This window comes from Tribolium castaneum, chromosome 10 (assembly GCF_031307605.1).
Source record: "Tribolium castaneum strain GA2 chromosome 10, icTriCast1.1, whole genome shotgun sequence".
Lineage (NCBI taxonomy): Eukaryota > Metazoa > Arthropoda > Insecta > Coleoptera > Tenebrionidae > Tribolium > Tribolium castaneum.
The window spans coordinates 6,459,819-6,482,145 of record NC_087403.1 but is presented as its reverse complement, the minus strand read 5'-3'; the positions used below and the strand labels follow the sequence as shown (position 1 = coordinate 6,482,145).

The 22,327-nt window shown below is 35.6% G+C and overlaps 1 protein-coding gene across 2 annotated transcripts in view; it reads left to right on the top strand.

Annotated features, from left to right (window-relative positions):
- LOC103314654 (uncharacterized) overlaps positions 1-22,327 on the top strand; it is an 87,118-nt gene that overhangs the window by 9,335 nt on the left and 55,456 nt on the right. Inside the window, exon 1 of one of the 2 annotated variants that reach the window (XM_064359366.1) lies at positions 5,022-5,118. The exons of the other annotated variant lie outside the window; for it this stretch is intronic. The gene's annotated coding sequence lies outside the window, so the exon portion shown is untranslated. Of the gene's footprint in view, positions 1-5,021; positions 5,119-22,327 lie in introns of those variants that run through there. 2 annotated transcript variants of the gene reach the window in all.

Below are 22,327 nucleotides of genomic sequence, written 5' to 3'. Positions count from 1 at the left end.
CTTTGTTTGAATAATTCAGCGTTTCGGTATTGTTCTCTATAAAGTTGACAAATCGCAGCTGTTATCTTGTCGTCTAAATTAAAATTTTATTGTAGATTTATCAAATAATTATTAAAATTGAAAGCGCTCCAAATTAAATGTCATTTCTTTTTCCCAGAACAATTACCCGACCAGAATTAATGATACTTAACAATAAACAGCTGAGCAGAATGGCAATTGGGCCGTAGTTCGTACACTACGAACCAATAAACAAGAATGTTATTAAAATCGGAATAAAAAGCTCATTATGCTGTTGTATTCGAAATATTTTTGTAAAAATTCTTTTTGTGTCACTAATATTTGATGAATCGTAAAAGACGAAAATAAAAGCATTTTTTATTCGTTTCTTTGTAATATTGCTCATCAAAACTCGTTTGACAGCTACTTAAACTTTAATTCAAGCTTCTGAAATAAACAGTGGCGTAGCATAATTTCGCTGTTTCAAAATATTGAAAATGACAAGCGTCTGTTGGAATGTAGATATGTCGCTAGTTTGAAAAAGTTGCTGCATCAAATGCACGAGAAATAGACTGGCATATCAGCATTTCATATTGATTCTTAAAAAATGCCAAGAATGCAACGATATCGGTAACGAGAAACAATCGAACTTTGTCTTAAAAAACCGTCTATTGATGAAGTTTAGACGTGAAAGCTATTAACTTTATAAATTATGACAGAACACATGTTATGATGTAGTATTTAGGTCGTGATTCAGCGCGTAAACTTTGCTTTATACAGGGTGACAATAATCTAGTGTCGCTGAATAGGTAACTTCGTTATTATTAGAGTTTCAGAATCGGTTGAATTACCAAAGTTAGGGACGGTGCGATCGAAGCCGTGTCATGTGACTCGTGTAATTTGCTTTTTATATTTAAATAGACATAAAGTGTTTAGCACGCAGTAAAGTGGGAAAGTCAGTCCTAGACTGATTCAGATAGTTTGGCAGAATATGTTGATGAATATTTCAGGCGCAATTTTGGAAAAGAGTGGAATATCATTTAAAGATTGGCAGAGTTTGCATATTTATAGGAATAGGACGTAGTCTCTGGAAATTCTGGCAAAGATAGGAATTGAGGATTATATTCACTGAAGGGATTAAACATTTTAGCATGTATTTTAAATGCATAACGCGTTTAAGCCGTGTAATTGTTTTTGCTTCCGTTGGGGTTATCTTAGATGCAACTTTACAAGACTCACAATGTCTTGATAGACGTCGCTGTATTAAGATAAACTATTTAGTATTTAGCTAAAAGCAAGTTGCGCTATTGTAATATGTTCTCGTTGTCGGGGTGCACAATAATTATAATGTGCAAAAAGGTTTTACCACGTTTCTACATTCATATTATCTTGAAAAATTTCATGCACTTGGGCGAGGAAACAAGAGTTGCACATTAGATTTTTCAGTGGATGCTTTTCATGAATTTTCCCGGCGATAGTCGAAACATTATAGCTGAAATATATCATGCGAAGTACATATTTCTGTACATCCGATGCTAAAATGAACTGATAAACGAGGAAGTTGTCTACATCCTTAGGCGAGATGTGCGAATGGATAGACTCAACGCGGAAGAAACCCAACCAATAACCATCATAGAGGTCACTAGTGTCACTTAACTGCTATACATCTCTTATTAGAAAAGCCATTTGTAACAGAGGCGGAACTATTAAAACTTGGCGCAACACAAGTCCATGCTTTCGTGAAAAATCTCACTAAACCGTTTCTTTATTAAACTACTGAAGATAATAGAAGGTTTGGTCAAAACTTGCAAGTTATTACGATTCCTGGCGTGGATTTTAGATCATCAATCTGAGGCCTAACGAAATTACACCAATTAAAATTTATCACTGATCAAAATGTTTGCTGTTGCTAGAACAGTTTTCATTAGAGCACTTAATCCATCTGGAACAATGTTTATCTTTATGTTTATCTTGAAGTTTCTTAGTGCGGAATTTTTGCGAGTATCGATTTCTTCACTTGCTATTTATAGGCAATAGATATTTCACCCCGTCTTGGATATTATGTTTCATAACTCCTAGCTAGAATTTTTACTTTAGTGGCTCATAAATCTGTATATATTTTAATTAATTACGGGAAGCTTAAATGTGAAAGATTTCATTAATTATACTAAAGCGAAAGTTATAAGATCAGATTGCGTCTATAGCAAAAAATCGCCGACGAGAGAGATAATTTATTCTTGTAGCAAACTTTATGCCTCGCACCGGTAGTTTTATCTAGAAGCAATGTTAGGACGCATCCAAATTAAAAATATTTTGCATAGCTATTCGTGTCCCTGGAGCTTAAATAAAATTAGAGTAGTTAATAAAACAGTTTTAATAAACGGCAGGAGCTTATTTTAAACGTTTCCGTTTTAATAAAATTACATTTGAGCTATTTATGTAGCTTTTAATTTGAGCCATTTAACATCAGAAAAATTGCACTTATAGCCCCGCATTATAATAATAACTTAGTGGCCGATTGTGTTACTCGAGATCCGGCGATTAACGTGAAGTATTTTTAGGTTATCGTTAGATGAATTTATAGCTGTCGCTTCCTAAAATGAAAAAAGTGCAATTTGCAATTCAAAGTTACCACTAAATGATGAGGATGATTTAAGTACGTTATATATCACGATAAAACGATAATGTGAAACGTGGCTAGAACCTCATTTACTCCATGAATCACGATAAATTTAGCTTGTAGCTAAATCCATAATTATTTTCTCTATAAACATAATGCACAGTGGGACTGTTTACATAGCGACTAAAAAATTGCTTTTGTTGCTAATGGGCGTATCCGAAAAACTGGGGATAGAATAACTTTGAAAAAGAAAAATGAAGGGAAGTGTACTATTAGTTTCACATAAACGGCTCTTTTCGTATTAATTTTACCCACTAATGCCTTTATTACTTTCCGATATTTCATAATAATGGAACCACTTACTGCTCTTTTTACCAAATGATGTAACATAATGGGAACTGTGCTTACGTAGCTAATTACGTTAATAAAGCGATTACCCAATTCATTATCTCGAAAGAAGTTATTACAATAATTAATAGAAAGCTTTTAGCATGGTGATGGGCGCCTGTCCACAATATGCAAAAACGCGAAAGCGCAAGTTATGCGGAGGAAAATAAGTTGTAAAAAATCACGTACGTTATTATTTAAATTACCATTGTGTACTTATTCCACACACGGTATACAATCTTAGGGAAAATATGCGTGCCTGAAAAGCGAAAACTTGTGAAATTGCTGTTTTTCCATAAAATCCAATTTTTCGACGAAGGTAACGCAAAACAAAAAGAAAGTTAATATTAACGTCAGATCGCGGCATTGATAAAACCAAAAACGTTAAAATAACCAACGCAAATACGTTCAAATTAGCTTAAATGATGGGAAATGCGAATCAAATATTATGTTGAGCGAAAACACTATTTTAAACTTATGCTAATATTTTGTAGCTGGAGGCTTTAAACCAACCTTCATTCAAAGCATTAGTTTCCCAACAGTTCGTTTGAGTTAGGTCCTGCAAATTAACCACTTGATGACAAGCCGCTGACTCCAACTTCTTGCTCTTCGTGGTACATGATTTAGGAAAATCAGCGCTGCGAGATTTTTATTATTGCGGGGTTTTTAAGACATTAGCTGTGGCAACATAACTTCTCACTTAAGTCCTAAATTTCCAAGACGTTTTTCTTATGCATGGCGGACTTTCTGTCAGCTCTTGAAATTATTTTAAAGTTTTAAAGTTAATTTTTGCAAATAAAATCCAAATATGTTTTCACCACTAAACAAATTTCCACATTGCTTCCACTTGAATAGTTTCACCACAGCACTTCGCTAAATCAAACTCTGAATATACTGTGCAAAGAAAGTTTGTTTGCACGCTCAAAATTTTCTGCAATTTATAGACATGTTGGTATAGTGTGGAACAACAAAAATTGGGCTTCACGTTTCGTTGGGGCCCATATTTAATTAATATTTTGGTAAATATGGAAGATTTAGCGCGTGGTGTAAGAGGCCATAAAGTATGGTTAGACTTGAGGTTTATGATTGCCGTAAAATACTGTAAAACAGTGGGATATGCGCTCGATAAAAATCTATTCGAGTGCTAAATTGACGAGTAAATTATGGAAGACCTTGTTGGCAGTCAGTGTGTCCCTCCCTTCGGTTTAACTATGTAAAACAATGCATTTTGCGGATGGAGAAAAGTGGGAGGACTAGTTTGACAAATGGGAGGTCAAGAAAGCGCCATAAAATTCGGTTTAAATGGGGCAAGTTCTAGTCAGTGATGTGAAGTCAGTGTTAACGGATTCGGAAGATTGTCCAAACATAAAGTTCTTCTAACAAAAGCCGAATAACCTATGAATATATTGTTTGCAGTAAGAATAGAGTTGGCATTAGGCACGAATAACGTTATCGGTCGAGCGAAGTCAAGGAGAAGGCTATGATAAGAGAAGAGAACACAGCCCGAGTGTGAAAACACTATTACCACCCTGTCCAATCACAGCCCCTTCTGCGGAAAGACTAAATATTATGAAATAATTCCAGGTGCAAGCGGATTTTCCTGATCCTACCAGAAAGTTTCATTGCAAATTGCTGGAAAAGCGGCCAAATAATCAGTTTCACTAAGGCTTGAAGTGGATAGCTAAAGTTGTTTTAAAATTTGCAATTGTTTGCGCATTTTCCTTCAAAAGAGATTGTAATACAGTCTCTAAATAAATAACAAACACTTGTAAAAAATTCATTAAAATTTCTCTTCACTTCGCTTATCCAATTTTTACTGTTTGCGACTTGTTTACTCTTCTGCTTCCTCCAATAATATTTTTTCAAGTGCAACAACGTTACAAATTAATATACGCGCAAGCATTGCCCTCCCAAATGCAACCGATAATCATTTGTTTACAACTAACATTGTCGTTCCAAACGTGATTTTTCGCAAATTAAAGCGATTTGAGCACTTTTAGTTCAATAAAATGTATTTGAAATTTCCTCGGACGAACTAAGAGACGTAGCTATTTCTTTTATGTTGTGTGCGTGGCCGAAGAAGAACCGTACAAAATACAATTATCTACGAACATGTGAGTTGAAACTCCAGATCATTTTGTTCGTGCACAAGCCGCGTTAAAGTAAAGCTGTGTATAACAAACGTCCTGAACTTCTTGAGGAGGTGTCTTATTTAACCGCCAGACAGGGTCTACGGTTTCCTCATGACACAACGTCACCGCATTATTATGCAGAAATGAAACTGAGGTTAGTCGCTAACCTTCGGCAGAGATTAAGCCAGGCTACGCTAAAAGGCTTAATTTTTCAGGCTCAATAAAACTTCATCCTTGATGCTTTGTTATTTCAAAAATCACATTTTAACACATGCTGTATGCATGTGACGCGAAATTAGTTGCTGAAATTATGCTTCTAAACTCTAGCATATGATTCATTTCTAAAGTTAAGTTTGTGTAAACGGCGCGAATTCTACATTCTCGCCAATTCACAACTATTCTTACTCCTATAGTAAGCTGGCTCAAAGCCTGCGCTGAGCGGTATTGATCCAATAGAAGTTACAAACGCAAACCCGCGAAATTTGAAATAACTTGCACTAAATAATTCATTAGTGGTTAATTTCTTGTTAAAAGTACTTATATTTGATTTGTCTGTTTGTGTTTTGGACGTAACGCAATGCTTTTGCGTGGGTGACTTTCGAGACAGCCTGTATGTGCTGGGTCGAAAGATCGTATTAAAAAGTAAGTGGATTCGTGCGTTTTGTCTTTTTGATTTAATACAATATTTACGAAATAACATACTTCCAGTTAATATTGTGTACTTGGAATCGTATCAAAAATTTTTCTCTTCAAACATTTATATATTTACTCGAAAGCTTTCCGGTAAGACAAATATGAGCATATCGTCATCGGATATATCAGCATTCTTTCTTAGTCGGGTTTTTAAATTAGAAATTTTTTAGAGATATTTGACGAAATCGTGTTTGCTGAAGCAAAATTGCTGAAATAATTGAGTAAATCCGTTGATCACGTTTTAGACTTGTGCAAAATACCTACTTATCATTCCTCTTTTATCTAAAAATGTTAACTTGCCGGTGTTACGCGTGAAATAAAAATCTTACGTGACCGTGTTTTCTAAAACCTAGGTTCTATTGATTCCCATTCTTTTAAACGAATATTAATAACCGAAGTGACAGTTGACTGTAGTGCATCATAAAATAACCGTAAAAGGAAAACAATCTGCGACCAAAAGATACAGACATAACAAAAATTATCTCTTTTAGCCCATAACTTTCTTACGGTCCTTGGTAACTGTTATTTCATTTCGTTCCTGAATTATTGAAACGAAAACGACCAGAGTGAGGTCAAATCAAAGCGCAGTCACAATACAAACATTTGATTTTAATTTTCCATGGGTGTGTTTTTAAAACACACGTCAGTTTGTGTCGTATTGATTCTGACACGATTCGCGCAATCTAACCGTAGTTTACAGTTTTATTTCATTCATTTTAAAATTAAAAGTTGTATCATACACCATCACTTTTGTTTTCGCGAACAAAGCTATCTTGCATTTTTCAATATTTGGCGGCTGATAGGCGCAGAGCCACAGTACAAAATTTTAATCAGTAAAAAATAGGGCTTTCATGAGGTGTTGAATTTACGAAGATTCGCAGGTATAACTTAGGCTTAATGAGCGATAAATTCTTCCGTTTGGAATAGAATTGGGTAAAATACAGAAGTCGTAATTCGGTTAGGGCAATTAGCGTTAAGTTTCGTAAACAAGAATCGGAGATGGTTTTATGATAGATAACTGAGAATACAGCCGGCGCAACGTGTCACCAGTTATAAGTCACGAAACCGTTGACACTTAACAAGTCCCGTCGCTATGTATAACTTTATTCAGTTCCATTAGGAAACGACACCGTTTGCCTTGTAAAAACAAACCGTCGACAGAAAAATACATTTATTAACCGCAGCACTTTTGCGAGATTGTCTTTTTAGAGGGAACGGCACGAAAGCCGGTTATTCCGAATTCATGGATCACTTCTAATCTCTATTTACTCACTTAACAATCGTGACTTGTTGGCAAAAATACGGTCGTCTTATTGCAACTCTAAACTTAGGGACGGTTATAGCTCTTTTCTCCTAACACGAATTAAAACTTTCACTGCACAAGTAATTTCGAAATAAGAGGCTTTAACTTAAGAAATAATACCCATTATTCTTATTAAGTTCTTCAAAGTTGCACGACCGACAAAATGTAAGTCTACACGTCCATTATGCTTAATCTTCTATTTGCTACAATTGTTTCGACTTATTAAAAACGAACACCTGTCATAACCCGGTTAACTCGTTATATACAGATTGATTGGAGCTAACGGTCCCGTTTCCAATTTCAACCGGATTGGACCCGTCAATCCCTAAATCAAATAAAAAGAGAGCTTTACGAGTTGGTGCATACAGTTTATGACTTTTTACCACTCTAATTTGAGAAAGCACTACACAATTCTTACCGCGTCGCGCTGTCAGGAGATGTGCTGCTAATAAAGTTGTGCACATCAAGTTTTCACCACATAGACTTAGTTACTCCATAAAATGCGCTAACACAATATCATCTCAAATGCTGTCAGAATTAACTGCCAGTTAATGACTTAAAGTTTCGAGGATGCTGTTCAGCGTATCCTTACGCGGATTGGGCATATCTTGAATGCATCCTGGATATGTTTACAACTTAAACAAATCTACTGTGCATAATAAATTGCCGTAATAAGTTAACTCGTTAGTGTGCACACTGCATTAATTTATCAAAACACCTAACACACACTTAATTACAGTTCGCCCCTATTTATGCCAAATCCAGGAGATATCAAGAATTCACAGAAACGAAAATATGTTTTCTACCATGCTTCAGCCACAGCTCCTTGTTTTATGCTAGAAGTAAAGGAGATATATTTACGTTATTTTTGATGCCCCATTATTCATGAAGGCAATAACACCATTTCGATATTTGAAAGAAAAAGTTTAGAACTTTAGCCAAGAAGTATTACGTGGCAAGATAACGAGACTTGCTGACAGCAAAATATTTCACTTTTTCCAACTTCTTCGTGTCTAATTAGCTGGGTTTGATCAAAATATGCGAATATCTAGAGTATACATGTCGCTGATAAGAGGAGTTTTCTATTACTGGAAGTACAGTTTTCAATTTCAGTAAACGTTTACTGTCTAAGCAAGCAACGTTTCTATTATACGTAGCAAGAGATAAATGCTATGTGAAATTTCCAAGTTCTCGTAGTTAGACGTAAATAGATAGTTGTGAACTTTTTGCCATTTATATGCCGTTACTACCCCCTCGTTATAGCTTCCATATATCTTTTGTAAGAGCATTGAATACACTAAAACAGCCCTTTTAACAGATTCTTTCCTTGTTTCCAGTTCTTTTCTAATATGCAAATGGTAAAACCATTTAATCACAATTGCGTGATAGAATTTGCATCTGACAAATGAATTGCAATGTCACAAAGGTAGTGTCGTTTTCAAATAAATAATCCTAGCAGAAGTCGCCGTCGAAGTCTTTGCTTTGATGTTGCGCCGTCTTCATCCTAGTCATTTAAATAAATACTACAAGGAAAGAATTATTTGTGAGTAGATAGAGAAAACGGTATCAATTTGATCAAGAGACAACATCAAAAGAGTTTGTAATGCTAAAGCCTATCTCCGAATCACCATAAATACATTATACTGGCTGGAGGTTATTAAAGAATAGACATTTTAGTAGGAGGAGTAGAAACTAGCGGACCAACTCCGTGATATTTAATTTAGTTAAACAAGGCTTCTGCCGACCAAGAACGTTAGTTGGGCTGGTTGCAGAGGTTTGAAGCTGCGAGGAGATTGAAAAGGCCGATAAAACATTACGGTTCCGCTAAACTTATGTACTGTCCTAGTGTCCTGACTCAACCCTCGGGAAGCTGCGCCTGGATTGAGGTCACGAGGTCGCTCAGCTTCGCAAAGAGATATTTATCTAACTGCTTGTACACCGTACCAAACCGCAAATATCGCAAAAATTGCAATTTGGATGTGATTATTTCCAGCCCCGCTGTAATGTATTCCGCATGTATGTAAGGCGAGTCACACTAACCCCATCCTTCTTCATGTCATATGCAAATCTGTCATCTAACATTAATGTTATTAACGTTTGACATTTCCCGGCTTTGCCTGTCGTATCCCTCGCGCTAATTTACAACCCGAAAATTGCTCAACTATTGGGTAACCAACAATCATCAATTACGCCACAATTAAATTTAACTTATTCATCCAAGTACGCAAACTTTCACTAACAACGGATTTCCATACAGATTGGCCAATTTTGCCTCAGACAGATGAACCAATCTGTTTTTCTTTAACCCGGCTCTAAAATATTGCACCTTAGATTAATTATTACACCAAAGCGTGTCTAGGGAATCTAGACATAACACTGCTTTATTTCACAACACCTTGCTTCATTACAGAGGTGTAGAAACAACTCAATTCAAGTTTCACTCAAACAAGCTCTATAGGTACACCAAGTTTGGCATTAAATATTTGGTAGTCCTAGTTTTGCTAAGTTTGCCAACAATTCGCTGGCTATTTTACACAAACTTTGCAAACTTTTGCACAAAATCAACCCATACTTATTATCTTATACATATTTCAAGAATTCCGATGATCAAATTGCTACATATTGAGCCATGGTATTTATTTGTAACAAAAACAAATCAGCCCCGATGGCTCCTAATAATCAACATTATTAAAACGACAAACTTCCACATACAAACCAAATTACCTCCCGTTTATTTACACAAGCATACAACATTTGTACATTTAACATGCTACATTAATCGAATCGATTACTTCGACCTTAAATATGTAATATCGCTTAAATAGGTTTAATTTACGAGAAAGCAATTAACGATTTTTTAACCTCGCTTGGATACAAACAAAATAATAAAATTGCATATTTTCAACCCTGGAAAGTGACGTTTTCAAAAACGTGTCAATTTAGATGACTTCAATGAAATTGGATAGAAGCGTCGAGTGATGTTTTATTACATGTAATGGAAATAATCTGCATCTGACATGAGCTTATCAGTGATCGAAGTATTGCGCTGCGTTGCAATTGACACGAATATTACAGAAACAAGTTGATTTGAGCAGTGTTTATAAGCATTCGCTATAGGAAAAGTTCGCCACATCCTGACATCCTCATTTTATGGAACCCAACGGAAGTTATTTCTACATCAGTGAATCAGAATTCTGCAGGAATCTTTTTAATGTATTTTTTTGTCTAGAATATTGGTTCAAAGTCGAAAGTTTGCTGAATAGCAGCTTTCTTTAAATTTCATCCGTGGTTAGAATTTTTAAGCCAAAACAATTTTTTCACGGCTCTCTTGTTTGTCCGGTTGAACGTGTGCTTTTTACCAATTATCACTTTCGAAAAGTGCAACCAACTTACTTTAAAATTAGTTTTGTTTTATTCCAGGCGCTGGAATTAATGCTCGACCTGCTATTTTCACGATGAAATTATGCATTATTGAATTACATCAAAGCTCTAGGTGACGCGTTCCTGCGAAATGTCATGCTCTATTTTATGCTCATTAACGCACATGTGGGAAAATATAAATAAAATTGTGCTATTATCTATTTTCTAGCTAGTTTTTACAAGCACTTTTTTGAGTTTCTTCGATAAGTATGTTAATGCCTTTCCAATAAATTTCTTGAATCAGTTTTTTCTTGTTAAGTTAATTTTTTCCCAGTATTATGGGGAGCAATGTACATTTTTTGTTATCAAAATAACTTTTTCTTATCTTCGTTAATAACGAACTTGGCAACGGGGCTTCGCTCGAGGGATGTTCATTATATGATTTGGCATTCTAAGCGCGGTATGCAATTTGGGTGTTAGGAAAACTTGAAGGCTCAACACATAATCGCCATCTCTGAATGACCAGATGGAAATAAAGCTATGTAGTTTCCCGTCGATTACACCAAACCCTTTGTAATTATCTAACAAGAATGAAAATTCATCCACCTACTAAAACAAGCTTTACTTCCTCGGCTGTGATCGATAAAGTCGTAACTGGAATGCAAGTGACAGAACTGCACGAGATAATTGAAATTTGTAGTGCTTCACTCGCCTATTATAGAACTATTTATTCGTTTATCTCTTGTGTCAAATTGGATTACTTGAATAGGGTACCATCTAGTTGAGACTTTATAATCCGCCTAACCACCACCGGTAAATTTTCAAACAACTCTATTATAATTGGGATTATGTTAGGGTTAAATCCAGCTAAGGTCAGGGCACCTGTGGCAACTCACGGCCTCTTACAACACAAACGCCCACCACACAATTTTAGTCCGTTTTGTTATTTTAGAATAATTTTAAAATCAATGTTGTTTGATGTATTCTAAAATAACAAACCCATCGCATTTCCATACTCATTTGTAAACACAATATTGTGGTTTGATATGCAATTGACCAGTGATTATTACCATTGGGTTTGTGGATAACGAGTTAGGATACGTTGTTTTTGCTCTACGAATTAAACTCCAATTATATCACGGGTTTGCACAATGTATCGCAATCGCTTCAAAAATGGTGGATGCGCCGGGAGAGTTTTCACTTACATTCTATTAAAAAATGGGAGTTAAGTCGGGCGCAGTTTGTTGATGGCGATAGTTTGTAGAGATTATGGAGTTAATGTGTGATAATTGGTCACGAAGTTAATCATGTCGGATGTTTTAGTACAGTTGGTGCCAAATCTGGCTGTTAAGTCAAGTCTGCATTCAATGTTAAGGATTTGTCGTAAAGCGGAATGATTAGTAAATAATTTGCATATTCTTACGTGGCTTGTTTTGGTTAATTTATTTAGTTTGAGGCATGTTCGTTATTTCTGTTAATGAAATAAACTTATATAAATTATCAGATGGTGCACGCTTCGAAAACAGGCCGAAAGCGAGCGGTTGGGAATATAAGACCGTAGATATTTTTAATTTGCATAATGGCGTTATTTAAAGTCCGGACGACTGTTCATTACATATCATTGCCATTTGAATATAACCTTAATAATGTCATATAAATTCGTGAATAGTTCCACCGCTCGACGGTTTAATACTTAATCCTTAATTCGAACCAGCAATGGCAGGTGCTCGCAGAACAAGAAAATTTCAACTTGCCAATTCTCTGACACTGTAGTTAATTAAGTAATCAAATAAAATCAGTCATTTCAAGAAAATCAAGGCCCGAATACTACTATTTCTTATTCCAAGGCGCGCCCGAATTTTACATAACTATTAACTTAATTTAATGCTATCGATAAAACTGTAACTTTCTTGTTTATACCAGCACGCAGCGTCTCTCGCAATCAGTTAACAATTTATAGCGACTCAAATTTATTTCCCATATGTGTTGAAATAGTAATGTGAGGCACTAGCCCGCCCGTCCTTAGTTCAACGATTAGTGAACCGTTTGTGAATAATAACCGGAGGCAACATCGACCAAATTATTCACACTGTCCGTTTTATCGTAACGATGCAGTTTACCAATTAAACTCCACGCTCAAACTACACTTTCAAATTTAAATTTTTACCACTATATTTACGATTTTTTGCACATAAACCAAAAAATCGGATAATTCCGCGTTTTAGATAAACATCAAACAAACCTCCCATTTGCGATAAAACCCGCAAAACTCAGAACGTCGCCTTCATAAAATTTTCAATTTCCAATCAGTAAATTACATTATATTATTAAATACCCGTTTGAAAAATGGTGGATGCGCCGGGATATAAATTTGTTTTTCCATTATTTTAAAAAATCTTTTCAATAATTGAAAACCCAACGTGTCACTAAGTGAGTCTTACATTGGTTCGCTCCATTATTTATTTATTGTGTGAATGCAAATTTCGTCGAGTGCTATCTTTTTAAATCTGGGAATTACAATTGCAACTAGAAATTTACATCGCAACCGGTAAACTATCGAAAATCGATGCGTGTACAAATTCGGTAAAATAGGAATCTAATCTGCTCTTATTCCAACCTTATGTCACCGATTGTCTCATCACTGTATCGACGTTATTGAAAAATCTTCAATTTGAAATAAATTTGTTTCGAGGTCGGAGTTCAAGACACTGTTTACGTTTTATCCAATTAAAAGTAAGATTTCAACAAACACCTTTAAAAAGTTGGAAAACTTTATTGATAGAAAAGCACCACGAACAGAATTTTATTAAAAGTCGCAATTAAAATGAACTTGAACTCAAAAAATACGGTCGTTTTAAATCAACTCCCAAGGCGATCGTTCGAAGCTGCAAATACTGATTATAGATTCTAGGAAAGACGTCTGGTAAACTTGTTATCATTATGTCATACAGTATCGACGTTTTTTAATCTTGTTAAGCTTGTAAAATTTCGTTTTTTTAACCAAGCGGAACTTAAAATTAGAGCTGATTTCTTATCAGCGAAACATACAAATTTATTTTTTAGCGTTCTTTCAGCGCGGAATAAAATGTCATTAGTTGGATTTTTTGGAAATATTTCACTTGAAGGCTTTTGATGTCAGATTTTTCCTCGCAGGAACTCTATTACCCAGTATTTTTTAAACAGGATTTGGCAGAAAAAGCTTTGATATCTTGTAATGGTATTCAGGAAACGTTCGGTGGAGTAGAGGTCGGTAAAACTACACCGTATGAAGGAAATACATATAGATGTCTGACATGTAGCTAAGAGAAATAAATGTATTTTCCAAAAATGACAGCAGCTTTATTTAAATCAATAATTCAGACTTTATCAAATACACAAATTTAACTATTGATTTCAGTTTACAAAAATATCACACGTATTTGTTCTGACAGGAATTGCATTCAAACTCAGTCGTGATTTATTGCAGGTAATCGTATCAAGAAGCACAAAATCAGATTTTGGAGAGCGACGTTTTATCTGATACATAAATTTCAAATTTGTCGCTATACAGTTGCAACCAAAAAAACATGATTTTCATTCATAAATTTTAATTAAATCGTGTTAAACCAAGCTCATTGAAACCAATAAATAATCGTTAACTATAACCGTCGTCCCGAGATCCCTCCTAAGTTGGGTTAGTACGTGCTGTAGCAACACTCAAAGAGAACAGGTGCACTTTTGGTGGAAGCAGAAACATTTAACTTACTCGAAAATTGCTGATTACGACTAGACTTCGAAACTTGAGCTGTAATTGACTAAGTTCGAAAAATTGCGTCAAATTGTTCCCAAAATGAAAACTTCGCTTGGTGTTTAAAAATTTAACTATAATAATAGCCAGACAAGGTTGAACTTAATTGCTGGACAGGAAAATGAGCTTAATTAACGTTCTGGCACCATGTAGCTACAGTTGCGGCTTTGCTAGATAGTTAGATACACGGCTCGCTAAAATACCTAAAAGGAACTGTACAGCTATGCCAAAACTGCCACTTTAAATACGAAAACAATTTATTTTACTGTGCTCAACTGAAAGCCTTCTAACCGAAGAACCCTCGTTAATCATCACAGAAGATTTCCAGACGCCCCTTAGTCGTCAATCTGAGATAGTACGCGAGATGCTATCGCAACTGCTGTGTTTATTATCCACACAACAGAAATTACTGGATCATTACATGCAAATTTCGTTTGAAAAATTCAACCCACATTGTGACGAACCGTCACAATGAAGTATTAAATGTTCATTAATGTAAATTATACAATTGTTACTATAATTATTTGCTGCTGCATTCGAAATCAAATTTCATAAAATGTCGTAGTAATTGTTACAAAATATCGTTTTAACATCATTGCATTAAACTATTAAAACAACATGAACAATTTTTCATTTGCTAATTCAACCCTTGGTAATTTGGAAATAAGTTTATTACGCAACTTTGCAGACTGAGGGCACTATGTTTAGAGTAATGTAACCTTCTAGTAAATCATTAAATTAAGTTTATGTACATAGTTCAGTTGGGTGTACAGCGAGCATCGTTGTGTGTAAATATCACTTATCCCGTGGCTAACTACCAAGTTTATTTTTAATTATAGCGTTATCTATAGCGTAACGAAATAAAGTGAGACACCTTACATTTAATGAAAAATAAATACTAATCTGGTTTGGCATCGTAATTAAGCCAGGCTTAATATATAAGTGAAGAAATCGGTTTATTCGAGCACCAAGCTCATTGACCTTGCCGTTTCTTCTTAATTGCGTACTTGATGTACGTTTTGGCTTTAAGACGCTGCTGTAGTATTTATGTGTTTTCATTTCTACCCACGCTTCCGGTTTATTTCTCGACTGTGTCCTCGATACTTCCTCGATAAAGGATAGTCACGGACAAGCGCTCATTTTTTACAACGCTGCACAATATTCAAGTGTAGAATGTGTAAAATTTCATTTTTGAATTCTTGATCAGAGCAATAAAAACGAGCTTTTTAATTATTTTAGTGTCGTTTTATTAGTTAGCCCCTCTTTTGTTGTAACAATTTAGCATCATTACTCCAATGTTGTTTTATTAAAAATGTTGCCTTTTTTCGCAAAAATGTTTGCTTTTATGAAATATTTACATTTTATTTACATAACAAAGTCAGGTTGTTGATTCTGTACAAAAACAAAATTGCACATTAAACATTTATTTTGCAAGTTGGCTGCTAGTTTTGATTTTCCGTTTTGACAAGGATGGGGCAGCCTGTAATCAATCGGCCCATAAATATTCGCTCCATTCTCGTGCCTTCGATCGTTTATTGATATTCGATTTGTGTATGTAAATTGCGCTATTGCAATTTGCTTCCTTGGCGTGTTTTGTGCTAAACATGAATCTCAAATTTAAGAATCCGACAGGAATTTTACTCGACGCTAATCCGCATACATCAAATATTTGAGGAAAAATTTTCAAACAAGTGGTTACAACACTGTCTCATTTAACTCGAGATTGCCTCGGGTCAGGTCCGTTTACAACCGATCATAAAGTGGCTAGTTTCATTTCAAACACTAAATTTAAATAACCTAATTTCGCCCAGTTTGCTAACTGCGTGTTTAACCTTCTGATTAGAAGCAGTGTGTTTCCGCCATTATTGCGTTTTTATCTCTGAGTTGAAGGATTTACTACACTTAGCAGCTTAACACTCTCCTCCCATAGAGTTAGAACCCTAATAAACTTCCTGGGATATTTTAATAATGTTATCACAAAATAATTTTCTCGTAAAAACACCGTTCCAAGGTAGCTGAATTTTATGACGTCAGCTGCTTTGATCTTACTTTTTTCTATTGATTTCGCCATCTGACGTTTATGAAGTGGATTAGTGGTCCAAATTATTAAAAGCTTGTTTCAACGAACCTTTCTTCTTTGTGAAAAACTGCCATTAATATTTTTGCAAGCATCTGAAGAGCCAGCCATTCATAAATTCATGTTAGAGCAATCCTGGACCATTTTTCAAGCCATGCTTGGAGAGCACATGCACAAGTTGTAGTTTAGCTAAGTTCTTACGTGACCCACAGTTGAACATAAACGAGGACAATAAAGCTGAAATGCAACATCACTTCCATTACGCGACTTGATTTGGACACGGTTCAGAGACTCTAAATTCAGCAAGAACGGTCCGACTGGAGTTTTTCTTGTACTACAAGTTCGATAATGGCAATCCCTATACGATTTGCAAAGCGTCTATAAAAGACAACTAGCTATCAAATGTCCGGGTAAACTATCTATTACGGATCGCTTATGCAAAGTCAGACTGACCCTACGTAGAACGTGTCAATACATTAAGCCACTGGTTCGCTACAAAGAAACTTCCTTGACCGACCAAATACAGAAGGATGATATAACGTCCTAAGGCGATTTGGTAATAATAAGAGCGTAAAATCCTTTTAAGAGGCCATCACAACTGGACTAAATGAAATATGTAAAGTACTTTAAAGGCTTCTTTGACCATTTTCATCGAGGTTTAAGCAAAAACCACCCAAACTCCGCCACTAAAATCAAAAGTATTTTTCCCAGTCAAGGTCGAGTCGAGCTTCAGGTAGCGTATCGCAAATGTCGAATTAATTGTCACAAAACTCACAAAATAAAGTTGGCAACTTTTCGTGAATTATTTCTCAGCCGTTATTTTTTGTTTCCGCAATAATGACGAAGTTATGCCGCTTGGTGCGGCTTCCATTCAATTTTTATTTAAATGTTTTGGAGAAGAGTTGTGTACTCATAAATATAAAATTTATAGTCGTTCGTAAACTCAAACATTAATGTTTCAGTTTTAGCAAGAACAATAAATCCTCAAACTTCATTTAATGAATATGTATCTTTTTGAATTTATATCATTCGGACCTGGATCATTGTGCCGTTATTACGGAATCAATACATCAGCTGCTTTGTATGCAGAACTAGACACACCCGAGAGATTTTCTTATTGTAATCTTGTTTTGGTATTCGAGCAATTAGTAAAATCAAGTTGTTTCATTTTAAGTGACAACAGAATGAAAGGAGGGCAATTAAATTAAAAATCCTTGACCGAAACGGCATGCAAAATAATACAGAGTAATCTGCATTATTAGATTAGTTGTTTTAGCTGAATCTAAGCTAATCTAATTTCGATCTAATCTATAGGGCAGACCGCAACACAAACAGGTCTTCGACCGGGCTGATGAAACTCGAGAATTTTAATTAAGCTGACTTTCCGCGAAATCGGCCTGAAACGTGGTCACCCTGCTGTAACTCTTGAACTTTCTCTAGAAATATTTTGTATGTTCCTTTTGGGAAATTATTTCATTATTTCTAGATTGCATGTAGGAGCGGAACTTTTCCGACTTCCATGCTTGTCTTAAACTTCATTGGAAAAACTTTGAAATCTGTTATACTAGTTTACTCCTTTGTCCATTCTGTGCCATCCAACTTTAATCGGGCGGTTCTAGACGCCATTTTGTAATAGTTATGGTTCCGGTCGGCATCCCACTTCCAAAGACAAATATTACTTAACGAAACAATGTCTTTAACTGTTATCTTTCCAAGTTAATTAATAATTGTATAAGTAAACTAGCTAGACGTCCCTTATGCTCGCAGGCATTTAACGACGATTTATCTACCAAATCTCTCCCCTGGCTCAAGTGTTTTCCTTTCTAATTACACATCAAACAGCACGAATTATTAAAAACAAGCCGGAATTCGGAAACTATCACGAAAACAGCACTTCTGCATTAGAAAAACAGATCAAAGATATATCTTTTATGTGTTATCATAAAATTTGTAAGGAAGTGAGGCCGTGTCAGGAAATCCATTGGGCTTTGTGTGCAGTCTGAAAACAAGTTATTTTTGAGCCATTATATGGGGTATTATGTAGAGAGAAATCGATATTTTGCCTTTTCTCTTAGATTCAATTCGAATGATTTTTCGCGACTTCCAATTTATTACTTCATTCAGCTCCGAGAGAATATCTTGTAAAAATAACATCGTTTTCGTTTTTCTGCCATTTAAAAGTTTCGCGTACATTGTATACTTTAATGCTCTCCCACAATAAGCGAATTAAAAGTAGTAAATTCGTTCAAGCTGTAAGACAGAAAAAAGTGATTTTCGTAGCCCTTGCTTTATACGGCAATAACTTAATTGGAAGTTGATCAAAACGAACCAGTTGGTCTTAATACTCTTCGACCCTCATCGGCCAGTGTTGTATTTGTCAAGAAACAACACAAACCTTGAAATAAAAAAGGGCAGAGGAAATGGAGTATTTTGGCAGCGCTTAAACTCCATTGCAATTGTGATTAGGAAGCTTTGTATTCATAATACCGTAATCTTGTGTGTGCTTAATTTTAATCTCGAACGTCAAAAAGTCTCGGCTCTGGATGAACACGAAATGACTAAACGATTTCAGTGCTTACAAAATTAGTTTGGAAAAAATTGATTTACGCTTACATTTTTGCGGTGTCAAGATTGTTAAATTGACTCGTTCTGGAGCGAACACGACATTGTCCCTTAGAATTTGCACTTTAAGGGTTAATTAAATTTGGTTTTAATTTGTTTTGCCATAAATTTCCTAATAGCAATTAAGGTGCAGCTACGACTGAAACAATAACAAATTAGGGCCGGTTTTAAAAGTCGGGAAAATTGTCAATTAAACTTAACACTCTGACAATTTTTTACGACTGTGGATTTTTGTCATTTGATGCACAGAGAATATTTTTACGCTATGCGGATAACCGGGGGAAATTTTTATAGCCCATAAATCCGCAAGCCAACAAACGGCTTCGTTTTAAAACGCTTCGATGTTTGCCCTAGCATTTAACACTAAAGACGAAGAAAGCGCTCCTAAAAGTAATCGTTGTTTAATTGTTTCATCGGATTCGCATCGGAGTGAAGACGAAAAAACCCAATAAATGCCATTAGAGTCTCAACTTTCCGTCTATTTGCAATTCAAATATTCTGTGGCATTTTCACAAAACACTGATTTAATGAATAAATATGTCCAGCTGCAATTTATAAAATATCTAACCAAACCCTGTTTTTGGTGAATTTACGACAAAATGTGAACGAGGCACACCGCAACGATTGGAAAACCGCAAATAACATTTTTCTATAATTTCAAAATTTATGGGCGATTTGCACACGCCCCGACTAATAAAAATAAATTATTTGCTAAATTTGAGTGAAAACAGGACCAATAATAAATTCTCGTGACGTAAATAATGTTGATGTCCCTAAATCTTTTTCTCATTTATTAGCATTAAAACTGATTAAAAAAATTAATTGGCTATAAGGACCGCCGTGTTGTCATAAAGTCGGATAATAAATCAAGTGGCTTTTATTACCAGAAGCGCAGCGAAAGCGGTTAACTAAATTAAAAAAGTATCATCCAAAGTGAGAAATACAAATACAAAAGTTAAATCATTTAACGCCGCATTAGCTTTTTTCTGTTCAATAAAGCACACGTCGACGCAAATAAGACTTGATTGAATAAGTAGAATCAAAATTCTTGTTCTGGTCGGGAGTTATTATCCCGTCGTCTGCGGCCAGTTTAAGCAAAGTGGACTAAAGCGTCTCATGTGTCCGCAGCTAAATTAAATAAGCCCGTTTCATGTAATTTGGAATAATGAAAAGGAGAGTGTTGGAAGGTATTTTTCACTGTCGCTCCCTTGATCTCTGGCCACTGTTCTATAAAAAATTCATTAGGGTGTAAAACGAGATGTTTGCCACATGAGTTCATAACCGTTGGTCACCTGACACACTAATCAAACTTTAAAATCAGATGTAAGACAAGTTTTCCTGAATTAGAAACTTGAGATTAGTAATACTGTGTTAATACGCCCGGCATGTTTCTTGCAATATCACAAAAGTTTTCAAGGATGGAGTAAACTGCAACTGCTACATCAGGCATTCAAAAGGTGACAGACTTATCCCAAAGAAGGCTAACTACAAAGCAAGCATGAACGACCTTCTTACCTTGTAGGGAAAATTTATACAGTATGAGCGTACTCATAAAAGATAATCCCGAAACATGTGTGAATAGAATCGGTTCTTTCACCTCCTCAAATCGCTTTATCGCAACAGTAAAAATACTGTTCTCAATGTGTCGATCCCGAAATGTTCCAACATTATAAATACATGGTTTCAAAAGTGCTTTGCTTGCACGCCACGCCACTTAAATTCGCATTATTACTGTTGTCCTCATTACATAAATATTTATGAGTGCACCTATGGCAAAACTTTGCTAATTTGGAACACTTTTCTAAGTGCAGCGTTTTAGAGAATTCCCTCAGAAATCTCACTTAGCACAGTTTCAGACATTAGGCGATTAAATTAATCTTGCACTTGGAATTCATAAGAAAATTGTTCCATTACTTAATAGAGTACCGCATATTACGGCTTGAGATTGCTGCAGTGAGTGTGATTTATGGTATTGGTGATGTGATTTTAGTCGCAAACTTTAACAACTCCCGGAGACAATTCCGAACTTCTTCAAACATAAATAATAAAACAAAAAGTAATTCGCTCTATAAATGAAATTATCATAAAGATAAATCGCCTATTATGTCGAGAGTAGTCCGTAATTGCGTGTGCATTTGAATTTTTTGAATAGAAGAGTTCGCAATTAATGTTCGCGTGTCAGCTAGCATCTTACTCGCTCAAAAATTGTTCTGGATAAATAGCTGTGAAACCCTGTTATACCTCTTACGAGAACGCTCTAAATTATAGCGTACAATCGATTTGATTGGAGAACTTTTCTCAAACTAGAACAGCAATCCTGCTCAGAACTATAGCAGTTCTCTCACTCTTCCCTTTCCGTCCGTTCCGGCATTCTAATAACTGACACAACTCTAGCAACTTTCCCGAATTTTTTTTCAGAATTTCGCTTTTGTTGCGGTGTTACGTTTCAAAGGCTCTCTCGATAGCGCTTAATGATTGACGTTTTTGAGTACGTTATGTTTGTCCGGGGATTGTGTGTACTTTAACCGAGAAGTTGGTAAAAGGAAGGAAAAGATATAAACCGACAAGGTGAGTCATTGCGGTGAATCCCCTATCACGACCTTTCTCAATCACCTCCAAGATAAACCCAGCCTTATATTTTAGATAAGAGTTGTTAAGGTTTCAATACTGCAGGAACGAGGTGATCGGAAGAAATAACCGTTAATCGGTCGTAAAAAATAATTGCACTTGCGAGAATATTTGCGCTTCCAGACGCCAAGATTGGCTGTGAAGCTGGTTGGGCCTCGAATTTACAGTCAGGATATGTTATCATTGTCAATGAAGGCGCGTGCTGCTATATATGTAGATGTTTATACATTCTGGCGTCGACTTTACCCAACATTCAGCCGAATGTCTTCCTGGTTTTATCTCTTCCGCGAGAGCTGTCTGCCTACTTTACTGTTTCGGCGAAAAATTCAGCCAATTAATCGATTTCTGCTAATCGTGCGACCCCAGTTTAGGTATCGACAAATAATCCCTATCATGTTTGTTATATTAGGGAATTTCCGTGAGTAATTAACTCAAACATTATTTGAACCCTCCCACTGATTGCTTCTCACTCCACCTATTATAAGCCCCAAATAAGCCGAATTACTGCGACAGGATTTATACGCGATCAGACACGAAATTATTTTTTCTCGCCTAAATTATATTTAAAAATCTGAAAAGAGATCTGCCACGACATAATCCCTTTTATCACTGGAGATATATCTTTGCGAGATAAGTGAAACCTCTCCACTCATGCAAGAAATTCTCCAACAGGTGCAGGAGAGATAATATAAAGGCTCCTCCAGCGTCCGGAGGTGCAAAA